This window comes from Cetorhinus maximus, chromosome 19 (assembly GCF_964194155.1).
Source record: "Cetorhinus maximus chromosome 19, sCetMax3.hap1.1, whole genome shotgun sequence".
NCBI lineage: Eukaryota > Metazoa > Chordata > Chondrichthyes > Lamniformes > Cetorhinidae > Cetorhinus > Cetorhinus maximus.
In genome coordinates this window covers 8,272,830-8,293,223 of record NC_135897.1, presented here as the reverse complement: position 1 = coordinate 8,293,223, position 20,394 = coordinate 8,272,830, and the positions used below count along the sequence as shown (strand labels likewise).

Sequence of the window (20,394 nt, the reverse complement as noted above, 5' to 3'; positions counted from 1 at the left end):
GACAGTTGTATGAGCATTTCAAAGACTTGCCTGTGTTATTATACAGCTCATTGTTTCTGTGCCTAGTGGACACTGAAAAGTGCTTCAAAGGGTCAGTAGATGTCAGGGCATTAAATCAAACTACAAAGTCCCCTACACACGTTAATATCTACATTCATTCAAAAGTATGGCAAGTCAGAACAGCACTTTCTCCAGCAGTGAAAGTACTCTGATGCATTCTGAACATTCCCAGTGCTGGTCAATTTAATGGTCATTTACCTTTTAAGGACAGAGTCCTATGATTAACCCCTGCATTAAAAACATACTTAACTTTTCAAACAGCATCTAATTATGATAGTTGAAGTTGGCAAGAGCTTTTAAACTTAACTGTCAAAAGGTTCCTGATTCCACAGTTTCACAAAGTGACCTGGTTGGCATGGTTCCCACAGCCTTCAGCAGCCCACTGCCTCAAGGAAAATAGCAACCCATGGGAAAATTGTATTTGGGGGAGACATTGAAATGGCAAACCTGATGACACTTTAAGTGTGTTCCGGGTCACAACCCACCATATTTCCTGACTAGGGGAAAATGGCGGGTGGTAGGAATAGCCTGGTAATTATAAATTTGCGGCCCTACACGCATTTGCTCAGCATTGGGCGGGGGGGGAAAGGGAAATCCAGAACCAAAAATATGCTAACATCTTCAGTCTTCCTTCCCAACCACCCAAAATGAGAATAATTAAAGGTTCATTTCCTTTTTATCAATCTCCAGTTAATCCATTTTCACAGCTCATTAAAAATCACAACAATGAAACCAGGCCTTTCAGCCCAATCAGTCTATGTTGGTATTTACCCTCTACCGCAAGCAAATAGCTCGAATCCCATTTTCCCAACCTGTTCTCATATCCCTTTATGTCCCATTCAATCTAACTTTGAATGGTGACAATGTTTCTGCCTCAACCACTAACACTGAAAGTGAATTCCAGTCTGACAGCTCTCTATGTGAAGAAATTTCTCCCGCCTTCTGTTCTAAGTCTCTGACATTTAGTTTTGTATCTGTGACCAGCCACTGGAAACAGTCTGTTTCTCTCTATCCAGTCCCATCCTTTCATAATTTTAAACACAATTCCAAGAATCATCATATTGCTGTACTCGGAACCGTCAATGTCCTTCTGAAGATTGGACTGGTCCCCAAACTACACATATTATTTCAATGAGATTAAACAACAGCTTAGTGATGGATCATCAACTTCCTGGAGATCCACACACTGATGGCACATGGGTTTGGTTTGCCCACGTTTAATGTTCACACTTTTGTAAGGAGCTGTTGCAAAACAGATGATGGTTACTTCACCCCTACGGACTGGGAGATAGGGTCATCCAACTAATCCTACACCCCTTCACTGCAGTTATCAGGTGAACAGTGACCATTCCCTTGGCTGGTGATGTGTGGTCTAAGATACTCCAGAGAGAAAGAAAAGGTGAGATAGGTTAATCAGCTAATCACTTAAAGCAACTCCTGGTGAGGACCAGCATTGTGTGGGAACGTAGGGTGCTCAACACAAGGACAGACTGACCAACATTGGCCATAGACACCAAGTGACAAGCACACAGGAACCACATAACAAGGCCATGGTGGACGTACGAGTTGTGCTGAAGAGTGATCTCCTTGGAAGGTGGGGAAGTTAGACCATGTGGCGTGTTGAAGCCAAAACTGTGGCAAAGTGTCAGGATGGTCTGAATGGAAGAGTGGCAGCTGACTGAGATGGGAACTTGCAGAGGTCACTGTGATGGGAAGGACTGGTGATGCCTGTGGACCACCTGGTTCACTGGCTGCATGATCCCAGGGATAGACTGGCTCTAAATGTTGGAAATGGTGCGAGAGGGCTCAAAGGTGAATCGCAATGGAATTAAAACAGGAAGTGGAAAAAGAAACCAAAGAAAATTGAAACTGTAAACTTGCTGTTAATCAGTGTGTCCTATATCCAGCTGCCAGCTCCAGGCAAAATGAAGAGAAAGTGGGATCAATAGAGGTTACAGCAAACCATGCAGATTAGATCTAGCATAAACAGTCACATGCAACTAGCATCAACAATTTCAGCTAACCAACCAAACACTGGCACCATTGTAACAACACCATAAGAGAGAGTTAATTAGAGGCCAGTGACATCAGTGGGTCAGGGGTGCCTGCTCTCACATGACTGCACTGTCCACTCCCATCAATGGAGCCTGTTATCTCGGAGCGCCAAGGCAGGAAGCTCGTGTTATCTCACATTAAACAGTGGGAGCCATATAATTGTCGTTTACAAAGTCACACAGCCAGCGCAGCAGCAAAGAGGCAAGGCACAGCCAAAGGCTCGGCTGGTAAATGGACTGCAGAGTGTGGTGCACATCACAAAGGGCCCAGGCTCAGTCCCCGGGCTGCGCCGAGTTAGGGAGCGGAATGAATCGGGACTGGGGGAAGGCGAGTGTGCTACACGGGGCTCAAAATCATTCTGAGGTCTTGCTCCTAATCCCTGAATAGTGGCCCTCCGCAGGACCAAGCGAGGGCAGCGTGGTCCTCAGGTGTGATTCCTGATCCAGTTAGGGTCACATGGGGAATGAAAAAAGGGAACTTGTGAAAACGTAGCCCAGAACTGGCCAGTTTTCAGGAGAAGCGAAGGTTGGGGGAGGACTCTTCAGTTCCACGGCCTTTGAGTCCTTTTAATCTGTTCTCCAAGCATTGTGGAGGTACTGGGGAGGATAGAGTTCCCCTGGCTCCAGTCGTGTATAATGTGGCTGGCAACAGAAGTGCTTACAACATTGTTAGTATTGAGCTACCAGTTGAAAAAATCTCTGCTGAGGAAATGATCAGAACAAGAAGTCCTTTAAGAGAATGCACCCCTGTTGGAGTGTCAAAGCGCTGGTATGAGTTTATGGGTTTGCCCAAGTTCAGAGGGAGCTCCCTCACCCTTGTGTCAGAAGGTGCTCGAGAGAGAGGAAAGCATAGCTATAATATTTTGTATGCAGATAGGCGAAGACATAGGGAGGCTGACAGGGAGAAGAGAAATAGAGACAGAGAAAGAAAGAGACAGAGAGAGGAAGGGGAATGGAGAGAAAGTGCAAGTAAGAAAGATGGAGAGAGACAGACAAAAGGATTAACAGATGACAAAAATAGACAAAAATAGACAACACAGAGTGAGACAGGGGAAAATATTAGAGAAAGACAAGTGGAAAAGTGAGCGAAGGAACAGAAGTCAGTGGTTAGGGCAGAGAACATTTAGAGGAGAAAGACAGAATGAAAGTGAGCAAAGAAACAGAAAGAAGGGAGTGATTAAAAGAATGTGAGATAGACAGAGCGCGCTAGAAACCATGCGAGAGAGAGAGAGCGAGAGTGAGAAACAATAAGGGTAAAGGTGAGAAAGATGGAATTACCGACAGAGTGAGAGTGAATGTGAAAAATACAGGAGAAAGGCAGGAAAGAGAGAGGCAGAAAAGTGAGAGAAAGAAAGACAGGAAGAGAAAGTACAATTAGAGGAAAAAAAAGATACACTGAGATAGAGAAAAGTAAGAATATCTAGAGAGAGACAGACACAGGCAACCAGAGAAAAAATGAGACACAAGTCAGGCAGACAGAGAGAGACAGAGAGAGACAGAGAGAGAGTCCACGAGGGACAGACAGGGAGAAAGAATGAGGGACAGGGCAAAGTCAGAAACAGACAGATAGCAACCCCTGTTCTATCCTCATCAGACTCCCACAGACAATGTGCAGGAGAGTGCAGAACAGCGACAAGGAGCAGAAACCATGAATGATTTTTCTTTCACCACTCCTCACCAACCTGACTGCATCAGCCCACTGTCACTTTGGATGGAATGAAGTCTCAGCAGTAACATATCACCGAGACAGGTATCGTCAGATCAGAAGGTTTCAACCACTGAGGGAGCCTGAGCTGTGTTACTGTGGTGAACACACGCCAGCACCACCTAAAGCTCAGACACCCACACACAAACCCAGGGGTGAACAGCACAGAAGTGCCGAAACACAGACTCGTTCCTCCTGGTGACTCAGTTGTTAAATTAACTACTTCATGTCGGCAGCTGTAAGTGACAGCATCATGCCACTGTGGCACTCTCACCTCTGAGTCAGAAGGTAGTGTGTTCAGTCCCACTCCAGCAACATATGAGCATATAATAATAGCTAACGCTCCAGTGCAATATTGAGGGGGAACTCCCATGTCAGGTGTGATCTTCTGGAAGAGACATTAAACCGACCCCTCTCAGGTTAGCGCAGAAGGTCCCATGGCACTATTCGGTATTCTAGCCAATATTTAACCTTCAGTGTGCATCTAATGACAGATTATTTGCTTATTTATCTCTTTGCTGTTGTGGGTTCTTGCTCTGCACAAATCGGCTGCCGCATTTCATATATTACAATAATGACTACACTTCAAAGCACAGTTAATCGGCTCTAAAGCACTTTGGGAAGTCCGACGGTTCTGAAAGGCGTTATATAAATGAAAGTTCATTGATCTTAGGATAAGGGGGGAAAGTCTCAGCTCAATCCAGTGGCTGGTGCTGGAATGTGTATAGATGTTGGAAAGGAGGTGGGCCAGGCCTTGCTCACCATGTGATGTCTTCCATAGCGGAATAGCCTGCAGACATGATCAATTGCCACGTGAGAGAAATTCACAAAATTGGAGTTAGGAGCGAAGAGCAAAAAGCAATTGAAACCTCATCATTACTACTTGCTCATCCTCCCTCCATTCCATTGGACAAAGCCATACATTTCTCCGGCAGTTATTGTTTTAGCAGACGACACTGTGTTTCAGAGTCAGTGATTCAGACTCAGTCCCTTGCCAGTGAATGTGGATTTACAATTGAGTGTATTAGGCTGGATTCAAATGTCAGCTCTCTCAGTCACTCGTTAATGAGCAACACGTGAGGCAGCCCACTCTGCAAATAAGCTCCCGAAGTGCGGGGGAGAAGTGGGAGCTGCCATTTATCTATCACCCTTTGAACCAAATGAGAGGTGACATCTGGTTGACAACAGAGGAAGAGACACGCTTTTGTACTTCGACATGAAGCAGTACCATTTTACAGTGTGCTCATTAAAGTTGCATAATTCAATCAAAACGCACACTGTACGCCCTTGACAGCTACACAAGGGCACTGTTACCAGGACTCAGGAACATATGAGAAGCCGGAGGGATCATTCCAGGATGATTTGGGGAGAAGGTCAGAATATTGGTCTGTTTAAAATCTGTACCTGAGAGGGGCCTAAATTTAGCACAGGCAACGAGACCCAAATGGTCTCCTCCTAGGCTGAAAATATTAACATTCCTAAACTCTAAACTCAGCTTTCCCCAAGACTGATGGTGAAAGTGATTGATAGAATGTGATGGCTGATCTGTCCACTCTCCTCCTGGGATTTGGGATATCCACAAGGTGTTTCAAGGTACAGTCCATCAGGCGGCACAGCCACAGAACATTCGTTTCTGTAACACAATCATCTACTCGCAGCAGCGGGAAGCCCAGTGGTTGGCACACTGAGTCCAGCAGCCACAATACGAGTCACTGGCAATCGCTGGCTCCGTGAAGTCAGACTGTTGCTCCGGGTTCCCTGCAACAATAGACACCTAATCCGGGGGATGGCAATGTTGGCGTCAGCACCAATCGCAGGAGCTGGTTCCATTACCTGCGTGTGGGGGCACAGTGACTCTGCCCACCAAACAAAGGAGGCTCATCACTGGGCACAGCAAAGGTGGTACAAATAGGGAGGAGATCATTGGGCACATCGAGCTCATCCTGCTACAGAGGTAGGCCCAACAAGTCTGTTTTGATGTTTATCCTCCACTCAAACTGTAGTCCTATTGCCCTTGATCCTCCTTTCTTCCAGCCACCTATCTGACGATTCTTAAGTATCAACATGGCCTCTGCTTCAATTAAGAGCTCTGGGAGCTCATTCTAGAGCAGCACCAACCCTCTGTGTCAAAAAGGTTCTGTCCTAAATCTCTGCAATTCAAGCTTCCATCTACAGACCCACATTGTAGATAGCTCATGATGAAAACAGTCTGTTTCTATCTCCAACCTTTCATAATTTGAATAACTTCTATCAAATCAACAACAACTTGCATTTATATAGTGTCGTTCCCATGGGAAAGCATCACAAAGAGCTGTCAAGAGTACACCCTTAGGGATGCCCAGGCAGTGTGAGAGCAGAAAGCCAAACCAATCGTGGAGTTTCCATGGCGATAGCTGGATAGGTCAGAGTGGAATCAGGTGAGGGCAGCCCCACCCAGCTGGACAATGAGAGATTTGGAGGAGGATAGTGTGGCTATTCATGTCAAAGGCAGGTCAAGAGGGGCAAGGCGGAGATGGGTTATCTTTGTCACAGCCACATAGGATGCCATTTGTGACTTTGAGAAGGGCTTTTTCAATACCGTGGCAGGGCAGAAACTGAAGAAGAGTTCAAACATGGAGTTCCAAGAAAGGTGTGCACGAATTTAGGAGGTGACAACATGTACAAGAACTTTGGAGAGGAAAGGGAGGTTGGAGATGGACAGTAGTTTGCGAGGGCAGAGGGCCAAGGGTGGGCATTTTGACGAGAGAGGTCATAACGGCAGATTTGAAGACGAAGGGGACAGAACCCGAGGAGAGAGAGCCGTTGACAATATCAGTTAATATGAGAACTGAGAATGGGAGTTGGGTGGTCACGAGTTTGGTGAGAATAGGGTTGAACTTGTGCATAAGAAAACAAATGGAGCAGGTCTCATAGGCAAGTTGAACTCAGTGGTTGAGGGCTGATAGGTGAGAAACTAGACAAAGATGCAAATTATGTCTCGGGCACAGGGAGCCTTCAGAGAAGGCTGGCTCGTTGGGCTAGGGGGAGTTGATGGAAGATGTAGAGGCAGCTTAACAGATTGTCTCAATCTTAGTGACAAAGTAGTCCAGGACTTCTTGTTGGAGGTGAGGGTGAAAGGGAAAGGGAGGGAGGGCTTTAAGAAAATGGTTTGTAATGGAGAAGAGGAGCCGGAGAGTTACCTTTTCTTTCCAGGATGATCTTTGAATAATGGGCAGTTTGGGAAGATGAGAACACATCTCTCAATAGTTCATGTGAGCATACGAACATATGAATTAGGAGCAGGAGTAGGCCACTCGGCCCCTCAAGCCTGCTCCACCATTCAATAAAATCATGGCTGGCTTGATCTTAACCTCACATTCCTGCCTACTCCGATAAGCCTTCACCCCCTTGCTTATCAAAAATCTATCTACCTCTGCCTTAAAGATATTCAAGGACTCTGTCTCAACCACCTTCTGAGGAAGAGAATTTCAAAGTCTCACAGCCTTCTGAGAAAAATTCCTCATCTCTGCCCTAAATGGGAGACCCCTTATTTTGAGTTCTAGAGTCTCCCACAAGAAGAAACATCCTTTCCATATTCACCCTGTCAAGTCCCCTCAGGATCTTATATGTTTCAATCAAGTCACCCCTCACTCTTCTAAACTCCAGCAGATACAAGCCCTAGCCAGTCCAACCTTTCCTCATAAGATAACCTGCCCATTCCAGGTAATAATCTAGTAAACTTTCTTTGAACTGTTTCTAATGCATTTATGTCTTTCTTTAAATAAGGAGACCAATACTTTACACAATACTCCAGATGTGGTCTCACCAACGCCCTGTACAGCTGAAGCATAACCTCCCTACTCTTGTATTTAATTCCCCCGCAATAAACAGGAACATTCTATTAGCTTTGCTAATGACTTGCTGCACCTGCATACTAACCTTTTACGATTCATACGCTAGCACACCCAGGCCCCTCTGCATCTCAGAACTCTGCAACCTCTCGCCATTTAGATAATATGCCTTTTTTTGATTCGTCCTGCCAAAATGGATAACCTCACATTTTCCTACATTATACTCCATCAGCCATATCTGGCAATGAATGACTAAACCACATGCCTGATACACTCAAGTGCACATCCTTGGATGCAGCAAGGATGCGGCCATACCAGAGGACCAAACACAATGGGATCACCCTTTAGTCTTCTCTGTTCTTCCTTCCAGTATCACCACATCCAATGATCTCTTGGAAAGCTTCACTCCCCTACCCAGAAATCCATTCTAGCTTTTGTTCAGGCTTCATTTGAAGAAGTGTTTCCTGACATCAGCCCGGAATTCGATTTTAACCAGTTCCTGGCCCTGAGTTTGCAGTTTACTTTGATAAGCCCTTTCGCCTCCATTTGTTTTCTTAAGCACCAGTTCCTAATATTTGAGTCAAATCTGCCATTTGAACTCTAGGGGGCAGGATTTTGCCCTTGGCGGGGGCGGGTGGGAAGCCGACTGCCGCCAGCGATCGGCTCTGCACCGTGATTTCAAGCAGGCCGGCCCTGCATGGATCGCGAGTGCTGCCTATGCGGGCGGGAGGAGGAGGGAGAGCCAGGCCTAGTGCACAGTTCGTGCTTGCGTGGAGCTACCTCAAGGAGGTTGAAGCGCTGTTTAAAAAAAATAATGAAGAGAATAAAAATTTAATAAAACATGTCCCCTCATATGACTCTGTCACGTGAGCTGGGACATGTTTTTAATTCAAAAATAAAGTTTTTATTTAATGTTTATTTGCTTTAGGAAACCTCGTGGATAAGGTTTCCTAAAAAATGTAAAGGCCGCTTTGCCTTTTCGCCTGCCCACCAACCGTTAGGTTGGACAGGCGGGCAGTGTAAATTTGAATTTAATTAGATTGCCAATGGCCTTAATCGGCCAATTAATTATTGGCGGGCGCACAGCCGATTCCGGCGCATGCTCGCTGAACGAAATATTGCAAGACTGCGCAATGACGTCGGGATGCACGCCTGATGTCATTGCGCGTTATTTCACGCTCAGGCGTGTCAGGCGCGCACCTGCACACCGAGTGTAATATTCTGCCCTAGGTCACACGCTCCACCCAACTGTACAGGTCAGGAATGTGTTCTTTGACTTGGTCAACCAATACAGGTTCTACCTCCAGCCTAAGGGCACAGCGTTGAACTATAATGTTCAAGTCCGCTAATTGTTTCATCAATTGAGTGTTTCAGCAGGACTGTTAGCGAAGTAGTGAAGGTTGTAACAGCTGTAAACTCGTGCCAATACCGGCATGATTACAGTCCACAGGCCACAGTCGACATTAGATAGTTCAACGGATAGTACATTGGCTTTTGAGTCCAATGATTGTGACCTGAAGCCTCAACCCACAGGCTTGAGCATAAAATCTTGGTTGACTTTTTTGTGCAGCAATGAGGGAACGACGCATAAAAGGATGAGATGGTAAATTGGTGCTCCGATTGCCTTCTTGGCTGAACATAAAATGTCTCAGTACTATTTGAAGAGGGGACTTCTGCCTGGTTTTCTGGCCAATATTTATTCTCCATCAACATCACTAAAACTGATTTTCTGGTTGGTATCTCATTGCTTGTGAGATCTTGCTGTGCACAAATTGGCTGATGCATTTCCCTACATTACGACACTGACTATACTTCAAAGTGCTCCATTGGCTGTGAAGCACTTTGGGATCTCCTGAGATCATGAAAAATGTAATTTAAAAAAAAATTAAGTACATTACAGCCTTGGAAAAGTACAGTTCATCCATTTGCAACAAACTACACCATTTCAATTTGACACAACTAGTTGAACCAGAGGCCATGAATAAGGAAGCCTCATCCAGTACCATTGCAAGATGCTATTCTGAGTTGAAAGATTTGCAAAAATTAACCACAAACGCAGGGAAGCTGAAACACTAGCAGTAAATACTGGAAGTGCACAATGCGGATCTGTCGTGCAGTGCAGCCCAGCTCATCGACTCTGGATTAAATGATTTTAAAAGGATCTGATAACCCGTAGGTCAGGCAAAAACCACACATCTAATGTTCAGGACCAAATGAACGTTGGAGATTTCAACTCCTGGCTTCTCGACTTCAGTCAATGTTACCGAGATGGATCCCATTGTTTAAAGATTAAGAAATAAATCTCCACAGATTAGGGAGATTATTGGTAACAAAGAGTTCCTTTGCATGCTCAGGGATCCTGGGTTTCTCCTGCATCATTCCATCAGCTGAAGCCACATTCCTACAAGCTGGAAGACATTTTGGAAACAAACACTGGCTATTTTTCCCCAAGGAATCTAGTTCTACTTGACCCATCAGCCCCACATACTCGCCTTCTCATCATATCCCTGAATTCCTTCTCTGTCCCTGGAAAGCATAGCCAATTGTCCTTTTAAACCATTTATTTCCAGCTGGATCAATGACCTTCCCTAGTTAATTTACCCGCAACCCTATATTATTCTCTGTTGAAAAATATTCTGTCAGACTTCCCTTCTTCATCTTAACTTCCTGCTTTTGAAGCTTGTGACCCTTTGGAAATTGAACCCTTCATTGTCATTAACAAATTGCCTGGACCATTTTGGTCAATCTCACCCATGATCCTGAAGACTTCAATAAGGTCACCTTCCCCATCCCAGAGGAAGTAAATCTAACTTTCTCAGTCTTTGCTTGTAACTTAAAACAATCAGATTCCACATACAGTAAGTCAGCTCCATTGCTTGCCTCTATAAGTCTCCCTCAAGGGCTAAAATATTCAAATGAAGAATGAAGACAAGAAATGAGAGATGCCAATAACATCCCCTACACCTGCAGACTTGTATTCCCTTGCTGCGAGTTACAGGCTCCTTAAGAATAAAGATATCTGAGATAATAGCACATTGTGTCACCCAGCTTTTGTTGACACTTTCAAGATAAAAACCTATTGGCAGTAGCCAAGAGAACTTCTGCTTATCCACAGCTGAGACTGCTTTTCCACAGGGCAAGAAGCTCCATGGTGTTTAAAATTCATCAGAAATATTAGGTAACCAGGGGAGTAGCTCCAACACAGATAACCTTTTCTCTTTCCCAAATTCCAGGAGCTGCATCCAAACTCCATCAGTCTCTGGGGATACCAACAGCTAAGCAACCTGCCTATAAAGGGTAAGGATCATACAAAGAAACATTGCAGGTGAGCTGCTTGAGTCTCCACGGGTTATCTTTGAACACACAGATCTGATTAGTGCATCAACATTGACTGCAAACCTCCTTATACAATCATGACCTGTACCGCAGAGATGTTGACTCTTGGGGACTGGATTATATTGGCTGCTTCAAAGGGACGACTATCACCAGGACTGAATATAAAATGAAAACAAGCCTCCCCTTGGCAGCAAGTTAATGGCTTGCACAGAATCCCTTCACAGCCTCAGTTTTAAAGGGTTTTGCCCGTGCCCAGAGCCTTTAAAACAGGTATCGCTGTCTTGGGGTCTTTACGAAAATAGAGTTGCCATGGAATGCAGCCTAGTTAATAGGTTGAGGCCTGAAAGCAGTGAATTATTTTCTAAACCTACCTCCCTTCACAGGGGTGCATCCATGTAAGGATTTTTAAAATGTTGTTATTCATTCTTGGGAAATGGGCAAAACTGTTAAATCCAGCATTTATTGCCCATCCTAAGTTGCCCTTGAGAAGGTGGTGGTGAGCTGTAGTGCGTGTGGTGAAGGTGATTCCACAATGCTGTTAGGGAAGGAGTTCCAGAATTTCAACCCAGTGATGATAAAGGAATGGTGATATATGGGTGGTGTATGACTTGGAGTGGGATTTGTAGAGGATGATGTTCCCATGTGCCTGCTGCCCTTAAACTTCTGAATGGTAAATGTCATAAGTCTGGGAGGTGCTGCTGAAGAGGTAATGGTCGTTCAAAACTCTACCTGGCTCCTCAACCAAATGGCCATTCTTGTGTGTGTCTGGGCAGTGAGTTATCCCACCATGATCCTATTACTGAAACAAAAACAGAATTACCTGGAAAAACTCAGCAGGTCTGGCAGCATCGGCGGAGAAGAATAAAGTTGACGTTTCGAGTCCTCATGACCCTTCAACAGAACTGAGTAATATTAGGAGAGGGGTGAAATATAAGCTGGTTTAAGGTGGGGGGGGGGGGAGAGAGAGAGAGAGAGAGAGAGAGAGAGAGAGAAGTGGGGGGGAGGTGGTTGTAGGGACAAGCAAGCAGTGATAGGAGCAGATAATCAAAAGATGCCACAGACAAAAGAACAAAGCGGTGTTGAAGGTGGTGATATTATCTAAGAGAATGTGCCATGCATACGCAAAATATGCAACACCTGCCCCTTCACTTCCTCTCTCCTCACCGTCCAAGGGCCCAAACACTCCTTTCAAGTGAAGCAGCATTTCACTTGCATTTCCCCTAACTTAGTCTACTCAGTTCTGTTGAAGGGTCATGAGGACTCGAAACGTCAACTTTGTTCTTCTCCGCCGATGCTGCCAGACCTGCTGAGTTTTTCCAGGTAATTCTGTTTTTGTTTTGGATTTTCAGCATCCGCAGTTTTTTGTTTTTAACCCTATTACTGAACTTGGCCTTGCCTTATCGGACATCCACTGATTGGTCCTTTCCAGGAGGTGTCAGTGGAAAGCAGTGAAGAGCAGTGACCATGGCCAATATCCCTCTTTCTTAAAACAGGCTAATTATAGCTTTACAGAGAACAGTACATGGAACTGATAAAGAAACTCAAGTGAGACCAGGAAATGAAACCTGGGACCACATAGATATGTGTGGCTCAGACCATATATTGAAAATGGTTATGAAACAACCAAGTGCAGTAAAAAAATGAGAACTCCAGAAAAGGTGATTAGATAGCTCTCACCTCTGAGTTAAATGTTTATGGGTTCACGTTGCACGCCACAGATATTTGTACAGAATCTAGGCTGAGAGTCCAGTCGAGCACTAAGGGAGTGCTGTATTGTCAGAACTACTGTCCTTGGAATGAAATGTTAAACTGACGCTCTATCTGCCCTATTGGGTGGACACAGAGGACCTCATGGTACCTTTCTGAAGAAGAGCAAAAGAGTCTGTCTCTGTGCCCTTACTTTATCCCTCAGCTATCATCATTAAGACAGATTTTCTAGCCATTTTCACACAGTGGGAGCTTGCTGTGTGCAGATCACTTGCTGCATTTCCTACATTAAAAACAGGAAATGCTGGAAAAACTCAGCAGGTCTGGCAACACCTTCTTCAGAGTCATGCGGACTTGAAACATTAGCTCTGTTTCACTCCGCCACAGATGCTGCCAGACCTGCTGAGTTTTTCCAGCATTTTCTGTTTTTATTTCAAAAGTACTTAATTGGCTGTAAGGTACTTTGGAATGTCCTGCAGCTGTGAAAAGTGCTATATAAATGCAACCTTAGCTTCTGCACCATCCGTACCAGATAACATAACTGTACAAAACCAGTGGAAATTTCTCAATCCCATATGATATTAGTTCCTTGGATCTATTTAAATGGATTGAGACAAACAGATAGTCAGGTGCCTGAACATGTCAAAAGAAAATATTTCCCAATAGTCTCCATTTAAAAAGCTCAGTTTTTACTAATTTGATAGCCTCATGCATTTCAGTTCTTTCCCCAACCCCGCCACACCATTTTTTTAGTTCCATAGTATGTGTGTATAGGAGTAGAGATCTCAGCAGCTGAGGAGCCAGACACTACGAGCGACCCACGCCCCTCATTAATCCTGTCACCGTGTAATCCTGGGGTGACTGCTGTACCACGCACATCACATTCAAGGCCGATCCTGTCTTCAGCAGTAATCTACACAGGGTTGATTTTTCCTCTCTAATCCAGGGGGCACGGAGCCCAGTTGTGTGGCAAGCCGATTACTGCATATTCTTCCCTCCTTGCATTTTGACATGAGACTTCCTGAATCAGAGTGCAGTCCCAGATTGCAGTACCAACTTAACTAACAGAGGGGTTGAGGTGCAGAGCTGTGCCCCACTAAACCAGCCCCCGATGCCCCAGATATGATAATTAGTCGCAGAGTGGTCCATGTACTCAAGAATAATTGGTAGAAGGATTAAATGCAAGATTTGCATTTATATAGCGTCTTTCACAATCACCGGGAATTTCAAAGCACTTTACAGCCAAAGGCATACTTTTGAAGTGTAGTCACCGTTGTAATGTAGGAAATGTGGCAGCCAAGTTGCGCACAGCAAGCTCCCACAAACAACAATGTGATAATGAACAGATCATCTGTTTTTGTGATGGTCATTGAGCGATAAATATTGACCAGGACACCAATGATATTCACCCATGTTCTTCTTCAAAATAATGCCATGGGATCTTACCTGAGAAGCCTCAGTTTAATGCCTCATCCAAAAGTTGGCATCTCCGACAGTGCAGCACTCCCTCAGTACTGCACTGGAGTTTCAGCCTTGATTTTTTGTGCTCAAGTCACGGAGTGGAACTTGAATCAGGGCCTTGTTAAGGGTGCTGCCAACTGAGCTATGGCAGACGCATGAGGGGATTAGAGGGAATTGAAGAGAAATTATTTAACCTAGAGGATGGTTTGAAACTCTGCTTAATAGGGTGGTCAAGGCAGAAACCCTCGTCACACTTTAAAAAGAGCTTGTATATGCACTTGGTGCTGTGACCTACAGGGCTATGGACTGGGAAGTGGGATTCGGCTGGATAGCTCTATTCCTGCAATGGGCTGAATGGCCTCCTTCTGTGCCACAATTTTCAATGAAGACAGTTCCATCAATGAAGCGAGCATAAGTTCCTGGTTGATAGGTGTGCTGATGTTTATGCAGGGTAACACATAACAGCCATCATCTACCCCAAACCTCACATTAACAACGTTCCTAGGGGCTCTCCTGTTGTCCTCTCATATGTTGTCAATCCCTCTGTCTCTCGCATCTTGCCCTCACACTGGCATAGCATTGTAGCTCAAAGCCCCTCCCTCCTTCTCTCACTATTCCCATCCGTAAGTGGCCAAGTTTCTCTCAGAGTCAGTTGCACAGAGTGGGCGTGAAAACAGTGCAGCATAAATAGAGTGCTAAAGTCGTGAATTTGGTGAGAGCAGCCTCGCTCTGGAAAGTACAGGTGAATATTTCTCAAACTGAAATTTAGTTTAACATTTTGAATTTAGCTTAGAACATCAAAAATTGCAAGCAAGTAAACATAAATTCCCTCCAAGGACAGCAAAATGCCAATCAGTTGCAAATCATTGTCTGAATAGGTGCTAATTGTAAAGTGCAGCAATCTGAATCAGCATTTATAACTGGGTGTGGCTTAAAAAGGCATATAAACAGTGTTTGTTAATGTACAAAATGGTCATTAAAACAGTAGAGTGTTAATAAAGAGCAAAAATCAGGAATTTGGTGAGTTAGAGAATTTGGCACAAAGGGGGTGAAGAGGTACCTTCTTTTTAATTTCCAATATTGAGGAATTAGATATTCAACATTTTTGTCCATGGTTAGAGCTTAGTGGAAGTTAATACGTAGAATTTTTTTTTACAACAGTCCAAAAAGTAAATGCAAATAATATGAATAAACTAGACTAAAATATGGCAGAGCAGGTTGTGTGCCTGGACTGTAGAATGTGGAGCTTGGGGATAGCGAGACTGTCCTGACCGAAAGCAATCTCTGGCTCAGAATCATTGGACTAGAGTGTGCCTTTCCGATCCCCCCTTTTCTTTTTCTTTTTCCAATAATTTATATAGATTTTTCTTTTCCCAGCTATTTCCATTATTTTTAAATGTATTTCCATCCATTGTTTTATCTCTACCTTTTAGCCTATTTCGATCCCTTCCCTTCCCCTCCACCCCACCCCCACTAGGGCTATCTGTACCTTGCTTGTCCTGCTTTCTACCCCTAATTAGCGCATTCCTTAGATAATATCACCACCTTCAACACCTCTTTGTCCTTTTGTCTGTGGCATCTTTTGTCTATCTCCACCTATCACTGGCCCTCTATCCAGCTCTACTTGTCCCACCCCCCCTTAAACCAGCTTATATTTCACCTCTCTTCTATTTTTACTTAGTTCTGTTGAAGTCATACGGACTCGAAACGTTAACTGTGTTCCTCTCCGCAGATGCTGCCAGACCTGCTGAGTTTTTCCAGGAATTTTTGTTTTTGTTTTGGATTTCCAGCATCCGCAGTTTTTTGCTTTTATCATTGGGCTAGAGTGTGAGTAGGAGCCACTCAGAGAAGCCATCTGCCTTTTGCCATCCAGAAGTTCAAATAATACCAACCTCTCCAGGCCTAGTGTCTGTCATTAAGGATAATGACTGAAAACATTGAAAATTTTCGGAGAGCCAACATTGATTTATAAAGGGTAGACCACGTTTAATGAATCTGGTTGAATTTTTTGAAGCGATGACTACATTGGTGGACAGGAATATGTCTATGGATGTTATTTATAGGGGTTTCCAAAAGGCATTTGATAAAGTCTTTCATAAGAGCTAGCTAAAGTTAAAGTTCACGGAATTGAGGGCAAATTATTGACCTGCTCAGGGAAGTGCTGAGCAGCTGGAAAGAAAGAGCAGGGATAATGGGCAGGTACTTTAATTGGCAGGTACTTTAATGGGCAGGTACTTTAATGGGCAGGTACTTTAATTGGCAGGATGTGACTAGTGCTGTCCCACATGGATCTGTGTTGTGGTCTCAACTGTTCATCATATTTAATGACTCAGATGGTGGGATAGAAAGTCATGTGCCCAAATTTGCTGATGACACAAAGCATAACATTACAAAGAAATGTCAGTGAGATAAGTGAATGGTAAAACTGTGGCAAATGGATTTAGATACAAGCAAATGTGGGGTCATCCAATTTGGACCTAAAAAGAATACAGCAGGGTACTCTCTAAATAATGAAACAGTGAAGGTCCCAAGGGACTTGGGGTTCCAAATACATAAATCATTAAAATGTCACACCGGTACAGAAAGTATCAAAAAGGCTAATGGAATGCTGGTTTTCATAACTGGAGGGCTAGAATACAAGAGGGTAGAAGTCACACTTCAGCGAGACAAAGCCCTGGTTAGACCACATCTGGAGGTACTGTGAGCACTCTTAAAAAAATTATTCATTCATGGGATGTGGGTGTCACTGGCTAGGCCCGTATTTATTGCCCATCCCTAACTGCCCTTGAGAAGGTGGTGGTGAGCTGCCTTCTTGAACTGCTGCAGTCCATGTGGTGTAGGTACACCCACAGTGCTGTTAGGGAGGGAGTTCCAGGATTTTGACCCAGCGACAGTGAAGGAACAGTGATATGTTTCCAAGTCAGGATGATGAATGGCTTGGAGGGGAACTTCCAGGTGGCAGTGTTCCCATGTGTCTGCTGCCCTTTTCCTTCTCGATGGTAGTGGTCATGGGGTTGGAAGGTGCTGTCTAAGGAGCCTTGGTGAGTTCATGCACTGCATCTTGTAAATGGGACACACTGCTGCTATTGTGCGTCGGTGGTGAAGGGAGTGAATGTTTGTGGATGCGGTGCCAATCAAGTGGGCTGCTTTGTCCTGGATGGTGTCAAGCTTCTTGAGTGTTGTGGGAGCTGCACCCATCCAGGCAAATGGGGAGTATTCCATCACACTCCTGACCTATGCCTTGTAGATGGCGGACAGGCTTTGGGGAGTCAGGAGGTGAGTTACTCTCTGCAGGATTCCTAGCCTCTGACCTGCTCTTGTAACCACAGTTTAATTTAGCGCTATAGACCACGATTCACCCATGAAATATAACTTCACGCACTAACATTTTAAAACAACTTGCCCGGCATTTCCTAAAGCACTATTTGCTCTTGTTCAACAGTGACCTTTCTTCATGTGCAAATGTTGGTAATAAGCACTGGGGCATCCTAACAGGACCCTTACTCCAACTCCACATGCAGATGCACCCTCCAGCAGCAATAAGAGGGCAGCGATCAGGGGTGGCAGTGTAAAATAGGGGGCAGCATGCCCTGCACCAGCTCGAGTTGAGGAGTTTGGGATGGGAGTGTGCAGAGTGGCAGCATGAACTGGTGATGGTCAAAAGAGAGGTGAATGCTGAAATGATATGCACAGGGATGGAGAAGTATTCCACACTGATCTAAATGGAAGGGGAAAAAAGAGAGAGAGAAGAGAGAGAGATCCAACTCGAACTGACAAAGGCTTGTCAAACACATCTCAGAACACCGTAAAGCAAAGTTGAAGAGCACTGATTGCAAACTTTAGGAATCTTTAGCTAAAACAGATCTACTAAGGCAAAGTGCCCAGTAAAATCAATCCAACTGCAAACTTCAAATTGAGCTAGGTCAGCTACACATTTAAACACATAGAAAACGATGCACTAAATCTGCTCACATCTACACAACATAAAATGCAAGGTTTAAAGGAAGAACTTGCATTTATATGGCACCTCGTTCTTGACCTCAAGGTGTCCCCAGTAAAACACTTTTGAAAGTGTAATGACTGCTGTAATGGAGGTTATATAGGGAACACAGCAACCAATTTGCCATCAGTAGGTTCCAGAAGCATGTATAAGATAAATAGACAAGTTGTTCTAGTGATGATTAGTTAAAGGATGAATGCTGGCCGGGACACCTGCACTTCTTTGAATAGTATCAAGGGATCTTTTACGTTCATCACAGAGGACAAGTAGAACGTTGATTTAACAATTTACCTGAAAGATGGCACCACTGACAGTGCAGCACTCTCCCTCAGAACTGCACACGGATGTTGGTCTAGATTGTGTGTTCAAGTCTCTGGTGTGGAGCTTGAACCCACAAGCTTGCAACTCAGAGGTGAGAGTGTCACCATTGAGCAAAGGCTGAGGGAAATCTTCAGTGTAAAGTCCAAAAATTTCCAAAGTTTTCCTAATTCCCCCAGGAAATTCAGTAGCACTGTACAGTCCAACGGTCCCTTAAATTTCCTCAGTTACACTGCTGGCACCAGTCCAGTACTTGGTAAAAGCACAAAAACAAAGTCTTCTCCACAAATTGTAGCCACTGTTGTAATGTATGAAACGTGGCAACTAATTTGCACACAACAAACTCCCACAAACAGCAATGTGATAATAGCCAGATAATTTATTTTGCTGATGCTGGTTAAATAATAAATACTTGCCAGTTCACTAGGGAAAACCGGCCTGCTGTTCTCTGAATAGTGCCATGAGATCTTTTACGTCCCCTAGAGAGGGCATCCAAAAGACGGCACCTCCAATAGCACCACGTTCCCTCAGTGCAGCACTGAAGTGTCAGCCTGGATTATATGCTCAAATCTCTGGGATGGGAGTTGAACAAACATCCTTCAAACTCAGAGGTGAGATTGTGATCAATGCGTCAAGTAGCCACAGGCCGAGTTCATTTCCTTCCCTATCACAAATTATCCTGTCATCGTTACTCCATCATTGTTATAACACAGAAAACAGGCTATTGGTTCAACAGTGTGTTTTACTCCGAAGCACATTTATCCATCCTGTTCCTATATCCCTCAACCGCACTTCCTTCCCTCCTTATCCAATCTGTTCTTAAAAGCCTTACAAGAGGTTTCTCCTGTCCTTTGTTCTTGATCTCTAACATTTAATCTTCTATCTATGACCTCTCATTCTTGACCCCTCAACAACCAGAAAGAGCCTGCAAATATCGGCCCGTCCCCATCCTTCCATAATGTTAAACATTTGCTTTCCAGTCAAAGACAGCATAGCAATGAGACTGGGAGGCAAGGTTATCCTAGCTTCTGTTAAAGGGAGTCACTTAAAATCAAACTTCCAGCCCTGGTTTCCATTTGGCAATTGGCCGCAGTGGCATATCGGAGTGAGGAAATGTCCTGTCCTTCCATGGGTGCAGAATTCCTGAGAATGACCCTCAGGCAATATGGGTTAAGACTGCAGCCTTTGACAAGCTGTTAACTAGTACTGCACAAGAAGAACATTGCAGACAGTGGAGTGTCTAGCCGTGCAATCCCAACAAATGGCACTTCTTAAAATTCAAATGCATAACCATTTACAAATTCCAGTTAAAATTCTCCTGCAGCATCCTGGTCTACAATGTTCTTTGCAAAAAAAAATGACAAAGGCTGCAAGGACTCGGCAGAATCTATTTGAATTTAGAACGTATTTTGGTCAGGGGCCTATTTAGTTTCTATGGAAACCCCAGCAGTGGGTCCAAAAGGTCCACTCCTGTGGAACACAAGTTCACAAAGGAGGCTTCCGTCAATTACAGAGTTTACCAGCTCTTAACTTTGCAATAATCCATATAGGGTTCCTCACCCTGCTACCGTATTGTATGACATTGTGCACTAGTCAGAAAGCTGGCATTTTAAACAGCGTTTGAAACAAAGGCACATTTAAGCAAGTCTATTTTCTGCCAGGGAGAAATGTAGGTAAAGGGTCATTCACACATTATCTTTGCGAAGGTTAATAGCACTGCAACGGGCATTGTTCAAGAGACATTCTTCAGGCAGAGCTTAACAAAGGCTGAATGAGATTTGTCCTTGGTAGGTAGGTGGAGATTGTAGGGAAGAGGCAGAGTGGGTGGGGATGATTGATGACAACAGGTCTGAGCATGTCCAGACAGCCTGGCCAGCAGTCCAGACAAGGCCAGACAAGTTAATAGCACCAGATTTTCTTTCT

General features: G+C 44.4%; 1 protein-coding gene and 1 long non-coding RNA gene across 2 annotated transcripts in view; one reads left to right on the top strand and one right to left on the bottom strand.

The window, feature by feature from the left end:
- The window catches only part of LOC144693625 (glypican-1-like), a 180,900-nt gene that overhangs the window by 129,346 nt on the left and 31,160 nt on the right, over positions 1-20,394 (bottom strand). The window lies entirely within an intron of this gene.
- LOC144694134 (uncharacterized) overlaps positions 1-20,394 on the top strand; it is a 40,016-nt gene that overhangs the window by 6,136 nt on the left and 13,486 nt on the right. Inside the window, exon 2 of the long non-coding RNA XR_013579652.1 lies at positions 10,883-10,974. This is a non-coding gene — a long non-coding RNA (uncharacterized LOC144694134). The remainder of the gene's footprint in view (positions 1-10,882; positions 10,975-20,394) is intronic.